The sequence below is a fragment of the Centruroides vittatus genome, unplaced genomic scaffold (genome assembly GCF_030686945.1).
Source record: "Centruroides vittatus isolate TY-2023 unplaced genomic scaffold, ASM3068694v2 contig_749, whole genome shotgun sequence".
NCBI lineage: Eukaryota > Metazoa > Arthropoda > Arachnida > Scorpiones > Buthidae > Centruroides > Centruroides vittatus.
This window is the reverse complement of record NW_027122485.1, coordinates 1,071,423-1,090,071: the sequence shown is the minus strand read 5'-3', so window position 1 is coordinate 1,090,071 and position 18,649 is coordinate 1,071,423. Positions and strand designations below refer to the sequence as shown.

The following is an 18,649-nucleotide window of genomic DNA, read 5'->3' as shown; positions in this document are numbered from 1 at the left end:
GTAGTTTTATTGAGAAGTATTGATAAACAACAGCGGGAGAAGTACAGTATTATAAAAATGTCTACGAGAAGCTTACTGTATTTAAGGACTCGTCAAGGAGAAAGGAGTGCACAAGAACTGGAGGACGATATTCGTTTTTTCAGATATTTATTGTAAAGCATGTATGAGTTACAATAGTACAGTACATAAGTATTTAGAGTAAGATTCTCGTGGATATTTTATAATACTTATATAATAAAGACAAGAAGCGGTTGGAAGAATATTACTTAACAACAATAGATGTTGAAGATGTAGCAAGTTTTTGTATAAGTTAAATAAATCCTTTTAATTGCTCTACAAGAGTGGTATTCCGATTGTTCAGAAACAATAGATTTTCCTATTGTGTAATTTTAACAAAGTTTAATTAATTTGTCTAATTATGATATATTTCATTGTTTGGTAATAATACATTTTCGTATTTTAACTGAACTGCTTTGTTTGAGTACAATAATTTCTTTTGCCTGAAACCTTGAATTTTCTCTAATTTTGATTTATGTGTTGGAAAAAGAATAATAATCCAATGCTTAGTAGATGAAAACTGTTTTATTTGATTGCAATTTGAAAAAATTGAAGACCCATAAATTCTCACTGTCGTGTCTGACCTTCTGGCCTTCCTTAATATTGAGAACAGAGTAAGATAGATGAAAGCCGAGATCAAATATTGAAAGCTTAAGGGCAGAATGCTCCGGTTAACTATACGAACTTCAGATACAAACCAAACCGGAAGTCACGTTATTACAATTCAAAAATTTTTCCCTGAAAGGAGTTAGTTAGATGACCGGCACGACTCTATTGTTTAAGGAAAAGTATGATGTACAGGGTCAAGCCACTACTGATTTGAAGATGGAGCGCATATATTTTAAATTAAATACATTAAAAAATATGATTAAAAATTGCGGCCCGGCATTGTGACGATACCACAATAAAATAATTGTTCGTTTTCTAAGTGCCTTTAGTTTAATTATAATAATTTTTGGACTTAAATGTCTGTGATTAATTTTTGTGTGGATAATTAATCTTTAAACTTTAATTTTACCGAAATTTTATATGAAAAGCGTCTTTTAGATAGAAAAATTATTAAAAACAACCAATTTTTAAAGCAAAAGTTTGATTTATTTATTTATTTCCCGAACTTTATCACAATTTAAAAATTAATTAAAATTTTTTAAAAGATAGTATTTTCTATTATATTACTAAAATAACAATTTTATCATAAATTAAACATTTTTGCAGCATTCCAGTAAGTGTCCTTTGGGATCTCAGGCTTTCTCAGAAAACAGTTTAAATATCGCTGCCTTAGCTTTTAATTGAATTTTTTCAGAGTTTTAAACAACACATTGAATGAAATGCTTTTGTTTTATTTTATTTTATTTTATTTCCACTTTTCTAAAATAACTACAATTTCGATTTAACAGCTGTTTCGTCCATGTAAACCAATATAAATCACTGCAACGCCTATTCCACAAACTAGCAGAAATTGTATATGTTTGACAATTATTTTGAAAATAGCAACATGATTATTTATATTTAATTTTAAATAATTCATTCAAATTATAACCAGATTAAATTATGTAATAAAAACTAAAAGTTTAGAATTTCTGTGTATATATTGTCTACATGAACTTTGTTTATTAATAGAACACTTATTATACTGGTGAAGTTTCTTATTAGAAAAGAGAGGATATCTTACTCAAAATTCAAAACAAAATATTTTTATTTTCACTTGAACACTCTTTTTGTGTGTTTCGGACCTGAAGGCCACGCTTCAACAGGTTTACATTCTCTAACTATTGTATAAAAACTTTTTTAAAAAAAAACCAGTGATATTACTCCCGACAGTACTATTTAAGATAAAATTACTAACATTTGCTTTATTGCTTTATTACTCAATATTAAAACAACATAAATACCGACATAAAGTATCCAGAAGACAGAGCGTAACATACCTTTTTTTAAAAAACGCCTGTATTAACTGATAACATTTTTTGTAAAATCTTAAATTACTTAAAATGTTTTTAAAAATTAGCATCAGCGCGTACAGAAATTTAAAACATTTTATGTAATTTAACTTTTTTACAAAAAATTTTTATCAGTTAATACAGGCGTTATTTAAAAAAGGTATGTTACGCTCTGTCTTCTGGATACTTTATGTCGGTATTTATGTTGTTTTAATATTGAACAATAAAGCAAATGTAAGTAATTTTATCTTAAATAGTACTGTCGGGAGTAATATCACTGGTTTTTTTTAAAAAAGTTTTTATACAATAGTTAGAGAATGTAAACCTGTTGAAGCGTGGCCTTCAGGTCCGAAACACACAAAAAGAGTGTTCAAGTGAAAATAAAAATATTTCGTTTTGAATTTTGAGTAAGATATCCTCTCTTTTCTAATAAGAAACTTCACCAGTATAATAAGTGTTCTATTAATAAACAAAGTTCATGTAGACAATATATAAACAGAAATGTAAAAAGTAAGGACAGAGGTAAAAAGAATTAAAAGTTTAAACATTTTAAAGCTGCATTTAACTTAAAACTTTGAATGGAATGAAATCACTTTCAAGGCCCACAGTTTATAGTGTATCGCAGAATTTATGACATGTCTGTAATAAAGTTGAAGAGTGACGTAATTCACCTAATTTTGTTTATTAACAAGAATTAGTCTTCAAAGATGTAACTAACAATAACAGGAAATGAATATCCGACTCAAATAATGCATAAAAAGATCATGAAAGTCTAAATTAGCTTCTTATCTAGAATTCTCACGACAATAGAAAGACACCTTATAATTTATGTAACAATGTCATTAAATAATTGTTTTTTTCTAGTTATTTTTTGTTTTCAAGAATAGATCATTTTTATTTCATTTTCTTGAGCTCTCAAAATTATTTTTTATTGATAACTTACTTTACAAATATTTACGTAACTTTATATTTTACTTCACAAATATTTATTTAGTAAATATGCAAGGAAAGATTAGACTGGGCTTTTGATAAGTTATACTGATTTTTATAACTGGATTGAAAAGAGCTTTGAATTTTTTAGTTTTCGATTATGATTATATTCAGTTATGGTTACTGATTTTAAAAATATAGTATTTAAAAAAATTAAAAATCAGTTTAAAAAATTATGCAAGTCGGTCGTGATAGACCACGTTCTTGAATTCGTGTAAATAGATTCACTCAAATTAACGTTTATTGCCCTATAGAAAAACATTAAAATTCGAGAGATGAATTTTTCCTAATAATTCTCTGTCTTATTTTATACAAATAAAATTTAAAAATTTTTAAATAATAGTTAGCACAAATCAACTTAAATGTGTTTTAGGAGAAAAATTATTCTCCTAACAAGTAAATAACTTAAGAAATTAAAACTGAAGTCAAATTTCAGTAAATTAATGGCCAATTTTGTAAGAATTTTTAATAGTTTGCATATAACATTTTATTTTTATTTTTACGTGTGTAATAAGCTCAAAGCTGTGTTATTTCAGAATCCCGTACTAACCGCTTAAATCTTTACTGAATTATTTATTTGAAATTTTCGTATCCGTATTAATTAATATTAAATTCTTTAGAAATTCGATTATCCGAACTTGGGGCCAGAGTTAATAATCCAGAAACCCATTTGTTTTTGTGTTTTATTACATCAAGCATTGTTCATTTAAAGCTTCATGAACTATAAATACTGTAACGCAATTATTGTATTTGAAAGTAAATTAAATTACTCAAAACCTAACGTACAGTAAGACCCCGCTTAACGCGGGGGATGCGTTCCTAAACGATGACAGAGCGCTAAACGAAACAGCGTTAAACGGGGGTTATCTTAACATGTAAATAAGGGAGATACGTGAAACAGAACAGAGAATAGGAAAATTTATCAGTTTTTTTTTTTTTTTTTGTTTTATTTTGTAACATTTATTGTTAAATACTTTTTTATTACATTAATTATAGACTTATTTATTGCTAATATCGAAATTTATTCATAAAACATTCATGAAAATAAAAAAAAAGTTCGAGTAAAGAAGTTATGTTTGTGATGAGGAAGGTTCTTCCTCATTTGACATCGTTTGTTTCTTTGTGAAGAAGTCATTTAACGTCGTTTGCCTTTTCCTGTTTCGTTCAGCAAGCAGTTGTCTATAGCAAGACAGCGCATCCATGAGACTTCGTCTTGCCTTTGAACTTCTATCAAAATTGAAATCATTTTGTATAAACTGATCCATTATTTCCGTTATACTGGCTAAACTTTTTTTTAGAAAATCCGTTAAAAGTTTCTTTTGTTCTTCATCTTCAGAAACGCTAATTTCGTTATCTTCATGCACCTGTTGTTCTACTAATTCTTTAAGATCGTCGTTGGAAAAACTTTCTCTAGTTGTAACTTGCAATAATTCTTCAATATCCTGCGCATTTATATTATCCAACCCTGTTTCATTAGCTAGCTTGACAATTTCGTCGACATCAACAATGGATTTTCTTGTGTCAACATCCTTGCTTAGCTCCGGCCATACATTCTTCCATACTCTTTTCAAAACATTTCTCGGTCTCCTCATTCCAGGAAAGATTGATGTTGTCTACAGCATCCATGATATTATAGTTTTTCCAAAAATCTGTAATGGATTGTTTATCTGCTCCGTCTGTTTTATCAATCAGTTGTCGGAACGTCCGCCGCAGATAATAAGCTTTAAAATTTGATATTACGCCTTGATCCCAACACTGTGTGCGATCTCGGGTAATTCCAATACTACCGCGTAATACCGAAACAGCGTTAAGCGGGGTCTTACTATAATGTTGTGTACGTATGACCTAGTTTCGTGGCGCAACAATCGACAGATGACGTAGTAATTTCCAGTTATATAGAGAGTTTGGTTTCTGTGTAATTATACTATGTGGCTATACGTTTTAGTTTTTTTTAACCATTTTGGATAATTCGGAGTTTCGGATAGCGATATCGCATTTCAGATAATCGAGTTTCTACTGTGTATATATGCATACACAAACAATAGAAACTCAATTACATATACATATATATTTATAATTTTTATATATTATATATATAATTGTTATAAATGATAACTATACTTATTTTCAAAAGAATTATTCCTCACAACATACAGATACTTTGCACTTGTCTATGGGAAATTTATTTTGTGTTTAGAAGATAGATGAATATCAATTTTTTTAGTACAATAATAATAATAAACAGTAGAAATTTAAATAAAAACCGAATATCAAAACGTATTGAGATAACTAAAATAATAATGATTGAAATTATAATTCCATGTTAGGTATATACGTTATATATACTGTACATATGTACAGTACAGCACACTCATTGACAAAATAAAGTTGTGCACCAAGATGGAAAAGTTGGACTCGAATGAAACTTTATCGTTACGAATGCAATAACGGCGGTAATAAGTGATTACAATACAAGGAACAGTTTGCTGTGGAGTATGCTGCAGACAAATTTGCCCGTAGATGTTGCAACTAACGTTCGAGATTACTTACACTCGTAGATGGCCGAAGTTTGTGTCCTACAAATACTCTATAGACGTCACATTAGAGATCGGGCAGGCATCAAAGAAGGAAAAAGCGATAGAGACATTTCTGGAAAATCCTAATATCTGCAACCGAGCATTACTTTGCTGGAAAGTAGCGGTTTGCAGCACTGCCATGAAAGGAAACACATCAGGCACAAGTTTTCCTGAATATATCACTGTTCCTTAGTGTCTCTCGTACCATTACTACGGATGACCGACTGTCATTCGAGACGGTTCCGCAGATCAGAATGCCAATAGTGGTGGAAGTGTGTCACTCAACAGTATAGGAGGGATTGAAGCGCTCACCAGTACTGGTTCTCCAATAGTGATCGTTCGTATCCAAAAAGAATCGGGATTTGTCGCTTAAGACAATATGCTATTCGTGGCAATCCGTGCAAACTAAGTGCGTTTTAAGCGAAGAGCATTTTTTAAAGATAAAACGAGGACATGATCTTTTTAGAATTCCATATCGTAACCCTGTATAACATGATACGACTAACAACTTTCCAAACACTATATAGTATATATTTCTGAAAAATGCTATTTAAAAAGCAAACACATTACCTAAATTCAGTAATAAAGTTTGAATGGGATATGACAAATAATCTTTTTATAGTATTTTGAATAAGCTATGGAGTAGGGAATTTTATCATAAATATAGTAACACAGTCTCATTTCGATTTTCTAATCAAAATTTCGATATATGGCTAAACAAATGTGCAAAATTTTTTTTTACTTAAACTTAATATGCTTTAAAATTTTCCACAATCATACAATCATATTTTTGCCACTTATTAGCTTTTGCTTTGATATATACAGTATGTCGTAGCCACAACTGAAATTTGCCATTTCAAGAAGTGCTTAGTCATTTCTTGAAGCATTAGCATATCCTGTACTATGGATTTCCTTCAAGTTTGTAACACTTAAATAGGGAACAATTTCCCATGAAAAGTCCCCCCTGAGAAGTATCCCCCTCGACAGATCGTCCGCGAGTTACGTTGTCATATACAAACAAACACTGCTCAACAGAAAAAAAAATCTTATAACCTCCGACAGTAAAACAGAGGATTACCATAGAAAAAATCTTGATTTTAAAAATCACTTTCAAATTTTCCTATCATGCCAGGATCAAAAGACACACTTTTTATTGTATATTGATAAACATACAGAATAGTAGTCAGATGTAACACATACATTTGCGAAAATTATTCTAATTCTTTATTTACACTATTTTGAACATTGGCAGATATATAAGGATGGGTTCTATATTTTTACGCTTCGGACTATGTTTCGATCCCTTCGAATAACAAAAGCCTTGCACCAAATACAGCTTTTCTAGTTGACATGCAATAACTCTATACTGTGCTACTGTACAGTACATTGCTAATCACCTTTGATATTAAACACATGCAGACGTTTTAAAAGCGTACATAAACTTATCTTTGAAAATGTTGCTTGAACATCGATTTCCTTTTGTACTCCTGCTTACTTTTTCTCACAAAGAACAGCAGTATATGTTATACTGCTGGTAGACTGCTGCACCATAAAAAACATATATCAAGATTTCATGGTATATGTTTTTTATGGTGGAAATATGTTAGCGACAAACATGATGAAACCTTTCATCATGTTCGTCGCTAACACCTTCAAGATTTTGTGGAAACAAGTTGAGATGCGAAAGAAGGAAATGCATTTTTAAAGACATTCGACAACGGACAACTCATATTTCTGCAGCATTTCAGTATTTCTGAAAGCAATGTTTTATAGTTTTCTTCCTTTTTTAGTGTTTTCCTGGCAGTAAAAAGGAAGAAAACTATAAAACGTTGCCATGCATTTCTGCCTTAAATGACCGTTCGGATATGCCGGGCCCCGCCCCTCACCACCCGGTCGCCCCATTGTGGGCCTGGCCGAACCCATAATGAGCCTACTAAAAGAGGCCCTCTTAGTGCCCACAAGGGCGGAAAGAGTTTAAAAAAATAGTTTTTATTACATTTCATGGTATTTTTATTACATTTCGAGGGTTTTACCCAATTCTCGAACCGTGTTAGAGTGAATCCGTGCTATAGAAGTGCCGTGTTATACGGGGGTTATCTGTATTTCATTCAAAGAAAAAGTTTCTCCTGAAATTATTTTCTGGCATTAGGTGAATTATATTTTATAACAAAAAAATGGAAACAAATATCGTATGATAAATACGCTACTCAAAAATCGAATTGCATAATGTTTATTGTTTTATATATTGCCACGGTGGGAGAAGTGAGTCGAGTGAGTAATTTTTAGTTACACGTAAAATAAAATAAAAAATCCTCAAACTAGCAACATTCAGCTATTTTGTTTCACTCCCTGTATTAACAAGCCATTAGACGCCATATAAAATGTTTCGTTTCATTAGACCAGGGTTTTAGAGCCGGAGCCAAATACTCCTTAAAAATTCTTGGCTTCAGCTCCAGATCTGTGAGCTTAGATGTCAATTTCTTCAGCTGTCCACTAGAAAGTTTTGAGCTTTACACTTTGCAAATATTTTTAAAAATTTTGCAAATCTAATCAAAAGTTTTCTAACAACTTATATTTTTGACATGCTACAAAAGTATATTTCTGAGATATCCTGTTAATTTTTCAGAATTAAAATTAAACAAAATTAATTTATATCAATTACAATAAATGTAGTAAAACCTCGATTTGACGGAGAAAATTTCTGGTGCTTTTGCCAAATGTGAAAATTAATACCCTGTTAATATTAAAATGCTTTTTACGTGTAAGTAAATTAGCAGGTTATTTTTTTGAATCCAAGAGTCATCACACTTCACATCACAACTCTATAAGGCATATATTATCCGAAGACGAATAAATATGAAAGTTTTTTATTTTTGTTAAATTTAAATTTTGTTTCTTTATAAAAACATTATTTATTTATTTTAGTTAAATACAATTAAAGCATGTTTTCCAGAAAATGTTTGTTCATTTATTTCGATTTAGATAGTATGCTTTTTTATTACAGTTTTAGAATTATAAGCAATAACATGTACAGAAACTTTTGTTTGAAATTAACTTTTCATGCATACTTAATTTTAATTACATAAACGTATATACATAAGTAAAAACAAATAAATTAAATAAAATGTCAATTTTTTAACATAAGCATTCGGAAAATTTACTTTATTATATAGCGGACTTTCGACTTTAACGGACCCTTCGTCATTCGAATTAGTCCGTTAAATCGATGTTTTACTATAATACGTACAATATTTTAGTAGTTTTTAAATAATAATTAAAATATTACGTTAACTTTGTTTACACATCATAACCTGTTTACTCTTATAACCTCTCTAATATAAGCTGGTAATTGTAAAAACAGACTGAACTACTTTTATATAGGACGTAGGAAGTAATAATGATAAATAATTGGTAAACAGTAGTTATTAGTTAATTAATTGTTTATTGCTATTTCATTCTCTTTTCTCCGATTTCCTGACCTTTACTTATAGTTTGATAAATCTGACAATAATGCTAAAATCACATATTGTTATATCTTATATATGATCAAAAGATCTATTTGTATCGTTTATAAAAACAGGTTATAAATAAATTAACAAAAAGTTTGTTTGACTAAAGTACTCTTATCTCGAACAACTGTCTTTAAAAATTAAATCTTTGGCTGGGGCTGGGATCGGAGCAAGACCCGGAGCCACGATCAGGACATTTGCTCCAAAACCCTGCATTAGACAAATTGTGAAATATTTTCATTCTGTCTTTTCAATATCAGCAGATACCAGGTTAGCATTTCAAGAAGTGACAGAAAAGTAGACAGATTCTGAAACAAACATCTATTACAGGATGTGCTAGAATAGACACTTCTTGAGATGGCAAAGCTACGACATATTTAATACACCACACACACACACACACACACACATATATTGATATTGATATATGACGTGTGTGTGTGTGTGTGTATATATATATGTATATATATATATATGCACTAATTATAACGCTAAATAGTTTTTGTAACCAATTCGACATTGATTCATTACGAGGTTAGAAATAGGAATATAGTACAGTACATCGCATTAAATTTTGCAATGATAAACCTACCCTAATACCCTTTCTTCATTTCTTAGTAATTAGAAAAATTCATAATATGTTCTCAAAAATAATGAAGGTTTTTGCTTGAGATAATCATATTGATTCAGTTCATTTTGCCTATATTCATATTTTATTAATTAAGCATTTGTTTTGAGACAGAAATTGCAAATAATTTATTCATAAATAGAAAAATAAAAATATTACGATAAAAAACGCAAAAAAATGATTTTAAGTTAATTTAAAATCATAGTATTTTTGAGAAATTAGTTTTGTTTTAAGAGCCAGATACATTTATAATGCGAAATATTACGCAGACGACTTATATAACTTATTTTAATTTTACTCTAACAGTTTGATCCGCAGTAAAGCTTAGAAAGGAGTGAATATCTGAATAATGAAATCCAAAAAAAAAAAAAAGCTGAATAGCTTCGAATTCAGATCTCTAATGGTCTTTCCAAAGTGTGAGGCAAAATCTAGAGGGACACGAGACAATGGAAAAAAAATTAATGAATGCCTGCTACACTTTGATAATTCCTTCGATTTATCTAAAACTAAAAGAAGATAAAAATTTTGATATCGTTTTCAATATCGCATTTGTATCAAGGGGATTTTCGATTGTACTGTACCTGTTATAAAGACGAAATATCGATTTGAAATAATTGTTGTAAAACAAAGAATTATAAATAGCAATATTAATCATAAAACCGTATATCGACAACTTTGTACTAAGAAACAACTCCAATCTAATACATTAACAGTTTTTATTTTTATTATTTTTATCATTGCTATGCATTTTTTAAAATATTTATTCGTACGTATACTAATAAAAGGTATGTAAACAACGTATATATATCAAAAAATTACAGTAGTTCCTAATTATATCTCACCTGATTATTGCGCTATTTTGTTTGTCTTCCAAATATAAAAGTGCTTTAGCAAATAATATTTAAAAATCGGTTATCGTTGAATTCTACTGGGAAAGAAATATCATCCATCATTGATCTTGAAACTACCATTGTACGAGTCTGCATGGAGATCGAAAATACACAAAACATGTGGCTAGATAGGTTAAGGTTACATCGGTTATATCGCTCATTTGGTTTGTCTCCCGACATGTGCAATACTACGAGGAGTATTGTATAATAAATCATTAAAATAAACTTTTAAAATTAATCGGGTAAAACAGTGTTTATTAGATTATTTTATAAAGAAATAAATGGAATCGAAAAATTTTTCTCTAGACCACAAGCGTTACCACATGCTGAAAAACCACTGTCTTAGGAGACTTCACGCGATCATTCGTCAATTTTTGATCTAAGATTATAAATTTTGTAATTAATACACGATTGAGATTAATAATGATTGAAAACTATAATCAGAGATTTCGCGATAAAATATAAGAGAAAATATTAATTAAATACTATATATGTAATTAAATTTAAAAATTAAATATTATTTTAAAATTTAAATAATAAAAAGAAAATGTAACATAGTTTTAATAAAGCCGTCGAATGAGGAAGGCATTAAGGCGTTAATAAAGATATTACTGCCATACAAACTTGAATTCTGCTTCAAGGATAATCGTTATATTTACAAAGTATGTTACCATAAAAAAATAACTAGTGAAATTGATACAGTTACATGTAGAATTAACCGCAATTGAACAGACAATAGAAAAACAACTCTAATGAAAATTATTGATTTTTATTATATCATCACTACTACACTATTTGAAGTCAAGTCCCATTTCATACTACTGTATTTTCTTAGAAACTTTCCGTTATGCTTATCTAATCTTGCAAATTTAGGTTTGATGTCTACATTTTAAAATAGATTTTCATTAACGATTTAATGATATCGTTAATGAAGAATTAAATCAACGTCCACATTTCATTAATATTCTAATTTGGGATGTACCGAACACAATTGACTAATTTATCTATGTACTTACATTTCATTGACTAGTTATTGTATCAATCATGGTTAAAAAACATCATTAACAAACAAAAACTGTTTTGATGTCAAATATTTATCAAATTTCGTGTGACCACTCCATTTTCGGATAATCCAATATCGGAAATAGAAATCATCATTATTTTCAACAATCGCTGGCGACGCGACATCTTCAGTGTAAAATAAATCATATTGTAATCAAATTGCAAATTCATCGTGGATTTCATTGAATTTAGACTTATTTTGAGTAAAATCTCTGACAAAAATCTGACAAAATTCAAAATTGTCAGAGATTTTACTAAAAATTAATAACCCAAACAGAATTTTTATTATAGAATAGGTGATATTTTACTGTGGTTAATAAACACAATTTCCGGCAAAAAAGTTAAAATTGTGTATGGCTTCTCTGTTATGGGATTTTATTTCAAAACCTTTTTATACTATTAATTATTATAAAACGGCAAAAAAGCTTAATTTTGAGGATAGAGATGAATTTTATTTTTAAAAGAATTGTAAATGTTAATAACGTAAAATCTTCATTAAGTCCGATTCTACTCGAGATATGCTATATGACCCTCTCTAACTCCCCACCTCTTGACCTTTAACCACCAAAATTTAATAGCATTATTCCCCTAATACACAAACCTCCCTGCAAAATTTCAATAATTTTTAATCTTAATTATTATTAATCTTCAAAGTAAGTGAAGAAAATCGTTTCCCCAACCAGTGGCGTGCCGTGACATTTGATGATAAGAAAGCCGTATTTCTGTAAGAAGCCAACTTCCAGGGGCAATCAGTTAATTGCGCATCAGTGATGGTCTAGGGTCCATTCGTACGTGCGTGGTGTCGGAAGAGACAAAGACGACAAGTATCTGACAAACACTGTTTATTTTAACATAAAATAAACATAGACTGTGAACAAAGTAGTTTGCTTTAGGAAATCAGCCGTTCGGACGTCCTGAGCGTCGATGTGGTTCTTTGATCGTCGATCGAAGGTGGCCCCGGGACAGTGGCGTTGACAAGTCTGTAAGGCACGGGAAGACTTCGTCCGTTGGCGTCGGGGACACGGTCCAAGTCCGAAGTGGCACGAGTTAGAGGTTGGCACAATAGACGAAAAAAATTTTTTTTTGCGCGTTGACACACGGCGTTTTGGTTATTCGGAACGTTAACCGAGTGCGAGGTGTCCTCGATTTCGGGGATTATATCAATCTCCGTTCTTTCTTTCGTCCATTTTGATTGGTCGTTCTCCCTCAATTACGCTTCCCGAGTGGCTGGTCCCGTTTAGTAATGAGACTCTTACCGGGAGCGCCAGAAAAGTCAAAATCGAAGATGAATTCGATCTTCCACCGATCATAGAACGACTTTCTTCCGCTATCTGCCTGGCAGTTTGATATAAACAATGGGTGTCCAATTACAAACGACTTTTACCTATGTTTTTTTTAACTAATAAATTTTTCTCTAAATTAACCATGTTTTCGCGTCTTTCGTGACGGATCAGACCCGTCCGGTACATGACATTTCCATAAAAGTTTTAAACAAATACTGGAAATGACAAAAATAAACAATTTATGTATTTTAGTTCTAAAATACAAATAATACATACATAATACAAATTGATACGATACAAACAACGATAGAAAAACTTGTTTATTTTAATTTTTTATAAACTAACTCTATTCGGCGATTTTTTCCGCAAAGTCGTTAATTACTTTATCATAAAAGTCGCTAGTCGTCGACTCCATCAACGTATTTGAAAGCTCTCTTTCTATCGAAAGTAACGCTAGCGACCACAATTTTTCCTCTGACTGAGTGTGTGTTCCTGGCCAATGTATGAATTTGCTTCGTGGTCGAAAAACTGCGCTCAACAGACCCACTGGTAGATGGGACCGTAAAAATTAATGATATTAAATCATATAGTTTTTTTAGTATGTCTTTGTTCGGATCGACATTAATTATAATATGTTTTATGTCTAAGAGTTACTTGTCAATGTAGTCCGGACACGAATATAAATATTGCGATTCGCTACGTAATTTAGATAAATCAAAAAATGTTCCATAAAATTTACTTAACTTATAGAATTAAATCACGCTTGGAAAAATTGTTTTTCGTAATATTAAAATTATTAACACATAATAGTGATAAAAATTCTAAAGATTTTATATCTGAAAATCTATCAATATAATTACAATATAATTAAAAGAAAATTATAATTAAATATAACTTTGCAAAGAAACGTACATAAAAATAACATTGAATACTCTTTATTTTTTAAATCTTAAACAATTCACGTAGTCAAATAGCTCCCTACCAGTGGCTAAGGGATAGAATCGTTGGAAGCGTTATACGATATTTTGGTGTGTAGTTTCCACCAGTTAAACCGGGTGAGGTTGGTGCTCTGTAAAGCGCATGAGCAAATGCCTATAATCTGTCTGCTTTACACCATTCGGTTATTTTCGCCGTGGAAGCTGACCCGGTTTCGACAATACAGCGCTTCCATTCCGCCACTGATATTCGAATATACAATAGCAATTTTATCGTTTTTTCACACGTAGTATAGAAATTTGTAATAAGATACATAATGCGGTTATAATAAAATATTAATTTTAATTAATTCAAAGTACATTAAAATATGAAAATAATCACCCAATATGAATTTATATTTTAGAAAATACAAGAGAAGCGGCGCTTCCACCGCTTCCAATGACGGCACGCCACTGCCCCTAACATACATATACACTCATTCATACAGAAAAAAATCCAAAATGTTTTTGCATATCAAGGTCACCTGACTCTAAATCATCTAATGTAAAAATCTCGGGTCGTTTTTGACCTATCGTCCCTTGAACTTTCTCTCTATTATATATATCAGCCGGGAAAGTAAAATTAAGAATAAGAATTTTCTAGTTTTTGCAGCCTATCCAATTAGTCTATTTGAAAAAACCTGAAAAAGTTAAATGTTTAAAATATAAAGTTATAATTTCTGTTAGTAACGGATCCAAAAGAACCCAAAGGGGGACTAACTCAAAAATTAAATATATTTGAATAATTAATAAGGACCTTTTATTAACATATGCACGATGCAAATATTTCGATAAATCATATTTTCAATAAGAGGTGTTTTTATAAACAACGTTTGAAGTTCGAACTAGTAAATTTTCTTTTTGTGTCAGTCAACCTCTGTATCCATTCCCTTGGATCCATCTCTGATTTCTATTATATTTTAAGACCTTAAATTATTTTTTATTTGTTAACGAAACGTTAACGAATAAAAATGAATAAAACCGATGCATTTTGCATTTTTATTTAACGAAAATTGATTGATATTCATCTAATAAAGCTGTCTTCTTATGATTCAATATTCGGGACTGTATCTATAAATCGATTTTAAAGTAAAATATAAAAGATATTACCAATCTACATATCATGTAAAATTATATTTTATTTTTAAAAATCTTTTATAAAATTTCGTTATAACGAATTTCATCCATATTTTATCCGAATTGATATAATTATTTTTTCTTTTTAAATTAAATAAAATTTTCTATTGTAAAAATACATTACTAACATTTTCAACACTTTTCTTATAGTAAAACTGAAAATGTGATTTTATATCAGTGGACGAACATGATTTTCATTTTAATTTTCTTAGTAATGTCATCAGATCAACTAATGTGGTATTGAATACAGTTTTTAATGCAACAGACGTAAACACGAAAAGTCCGATTTGCATAGAATTTATATTTTAATTTTTTTAATAAAAATAAAAATAAAAATAGCCATATTCTTTCTCAAAATAAGTATGGAGCCAATGCTAATTATTCAACGTAAGCGAAGGAAAATAGTTTCAAATTCATTATGAAGTAGAACAATATAGCCTATATAAGACATATTAGAAAATTACGTGTTTAAACTGTTATAATCTATTTGAAATTCCGAATTTTTGATAAATTGTAAGAAATTTCAGATTATAAACAAGCAAAAAGGTATGATGTTATGATGTCGTGTGACCTTTATTTATTTATTTTTCTAAACTCATATAGACTAATGAACATCGGCTCCATTCTTATTCTGGAAAAGACAGCAATTCTCAAATTGAAAATGTATATAAATAAAGTTTTAAAAAAATTAAAAAGGACAATGTTCCGTAAACCAACATGTATAAATCAAGTGCATTTATCAAGTTAAAATGGAGTTCCAGACATTCCACTTGGCTTATAGAATATTGCCATTTTAAATTTTAATACTAATTTATCAAATCTATATATACAAATAAATTGATTAATTATATTTCAACATATTCGCGATCCAAAATTCAGTACTGTAGGGGGAAAATTAGAAATTTTACAAGAATTTCGTCTAAGTGACTTTTTAAAATTAAATATTATATACGTGACTTTTTAGTATGCATGTTTCTTAACTTTAACATCGTCCAATACATCTTCAGAAGATCTGATATGATATGCAAATTCCTAAAGAAGTTGCCCCTCAGTAAGAATGATGCTGCCTTGAATGAATAAATATTTTACTCTTTTAACCGTTTTAACTTTAGGCATGCATGATTTTAATAGTTAAAATTTCTTATACTTTTCTAAATGTTTTCCTTCTCTTCTATATAAATATTAACTATATGATATACCATTATACAGCTTAAAAGGTACAAACTTACGTCTAAAGTTCTTCACGCGTAAAAGGAACTGGCAGTTTTGCTAACGTACAGTACTTACCAACTTTATAAGCGTACAGAATATAGGTAAATTTTTTCAGGTAAGTTTTTGTTAATATTAGTAATTTCTAACACGTTACGCTTATAAAAATCCCAAAATTCTTTCATAAAGTCCACTGAACTTTAAAACTATTTTACTCCATTCAGTTAACACCATTTAACCGCTCCCCAAAATTATTAATACAAAATATATTAACTACATACCGAAGCGGTTTAAATATATTAAAACCAACCAAAAGCAAAAAAAAAAAGAAAAAGAAAAAATTATTTGCTTAATTTTACTTTAGGAATTTCGCTTTTTAAAGCATTTTTTTTTACAATTTTTTTTTTACAATTTAAAAATTTTCAGTTATACAGTTGAATTAATTTTTGGAATTTTTGAAAGTAGAAAATTAAAATAATATGTCTGAAAGAAAAAAAGATTGTATAAAATAATAATAAAAAGGAAGAAAAATTGTAGCTAATGTAGTCTTTTATGTTTTATATTCTTGATTCTTTCATTCAGAAGAAAATGCGATTTTCTGAAGAAAAACATTTTTCGAAAAATTGTTAAATTTCTACTGGAGTTACTGTATTATTTTCCTGGTGATTTTTTCTCTTCTCTTTCTTTCGACTTACTTTCCCGGTAAAGAATTCGATAGGATATAAATTTGCCCAATCGATTACCGAATAAGATAAATTCCCGGATAAAAAATAAAAAATATTCGGAATTTTTGATTATCTTAGCATATATCTAATAACATTATCCGGGATGAAGAAAGAGATAAAAGAGAAAAATACTTCACAAAGTAATCTGGAGTTTGATTCGTTATCTGATTTCAATGCGAGATAATCTGAATGTTAACTTGAATATCTACACAAAAATAAAGAAAGACTTTAGATAATATCTAAATCCAAACGAATGGGACTTTGTAGTTTTATTTTATCTTATTTACTGTATTTTTTACACGAAAGAATTGTATTAAAGCTTTTATAAAAACAAGATTTTAAGCAAGATTAATAAATCAAATAATCTGTTGCTGATTTTTCAATTTTTTAAAGAAATTTACTTCGAGAGGCATTCATTTTTCAAATTTATTACATGCATTTTTAATTATGTAACTCAGTTATGTTAAGATTAATCTTAGAAAATGATTTATCTGAAAAACTTGACTAAATATTTTTGAATAAGTATATAATAAAATTTTGCAAAAAATTATTTTTAAACATTTAAAAATATCTAAAATATCTTTTGATCAATTTAGCCATAAATTTCCTATCAAATGATTATCTACATTAACTTTATTATATAACTTGTAACTCTATTGATTAAGTAGCAATCAATCAATCTATAAATGATCTACTCTTTTGATTATCTGGATACTTTATTGTTATGAGCTTAATCTCTAAATTTCTTGAAATTCACATTTAAAAAATTATATTATCTGTAACTTATGTTATTTTTGACTTAGTTTACTTGCATATAATTTAAAACTCGCATTAATTACTTATCTTTTATGCTTTATCTATTAATTATTGATTGATTAACATTAACATATCTGAAAAAATACTTTTATTCGGTTTATTCATATCAAGCTAATTACGATTAAATAAAGCGAAACCTGTCGTGATTTAATTACAGGGATTTTTACATATGATAATACGATTTATTATATTATCAAAGTTCCAAATAAGATTAAAATAAGTTTGTCATAAATTTAATTAGCGTACTGCTGTTATAATGTTATATTAATAATAAGATAAGGTGAAAGCATCTTATGCTATAATGAGGTCAGTCAGGATTATATATTTATGTGTTGTGTGTTTTTTCGCTTCTTTATTTATTTTTCATTGTTTAATATAATAGTACAAGTGACATATAGGCCTAAGAACCTTTTCTTCAGACTCATCGTGAGGCAGACCAACAATGGGACCGCTGGGTGGCGAGGAATAGAGTCCAATGTATCCGAAAAATTCCTGGGGATGCTCACTCGGATTTGATCCCGGATCCTACAGAACGGTAGACTGACACCTTAACCGCCTCGGCATCCGGCCGACTACATACATATTGTATTTAGTTATTTTCATAGATCATTTGAGGTATTTAAAATATACAATATTAAATAAAAGATATATATATTTAAATAAAATATTAGATATTTATTCAGATAATATAATTTAAACAGATAATTTAAGAGATTAATGATATTTAAATTTAATGCTAGATATTCATATAAAAATTAATTATTAAAAATTTCAGGTTTTTCAGATCTTTCTAAGGTATTGAATATTTCTCAAATAATTCATAATATTAAAGATCTTTCATTAATAATAGATA

General features: G+C 29.2%; 1 long non-coding RNA gene across 1 annotated transcript in view; it reads left to right on the top strand.

Annotated features, from left to right (window-relative positions):
- LOC136981275 (uncharacterized) overlaps positions 1-18,281 on the top strand; it is an 84,084-nt gene extending 65,803 nt beyond the window's left edge. Inside the window, exon 5 of the long non-coding RNA XR_010881671.1 lies at positions 18,216-18,281. This is a non-coding gene — a long non-coding RNA (uncharacterized lncRNA). The remainder of the gene's footprint in view (positions 1-18,215) is intronic.
- The last annotated feature ends 368 nt before the right edge of the window (positions 18,282-18,649 follow it).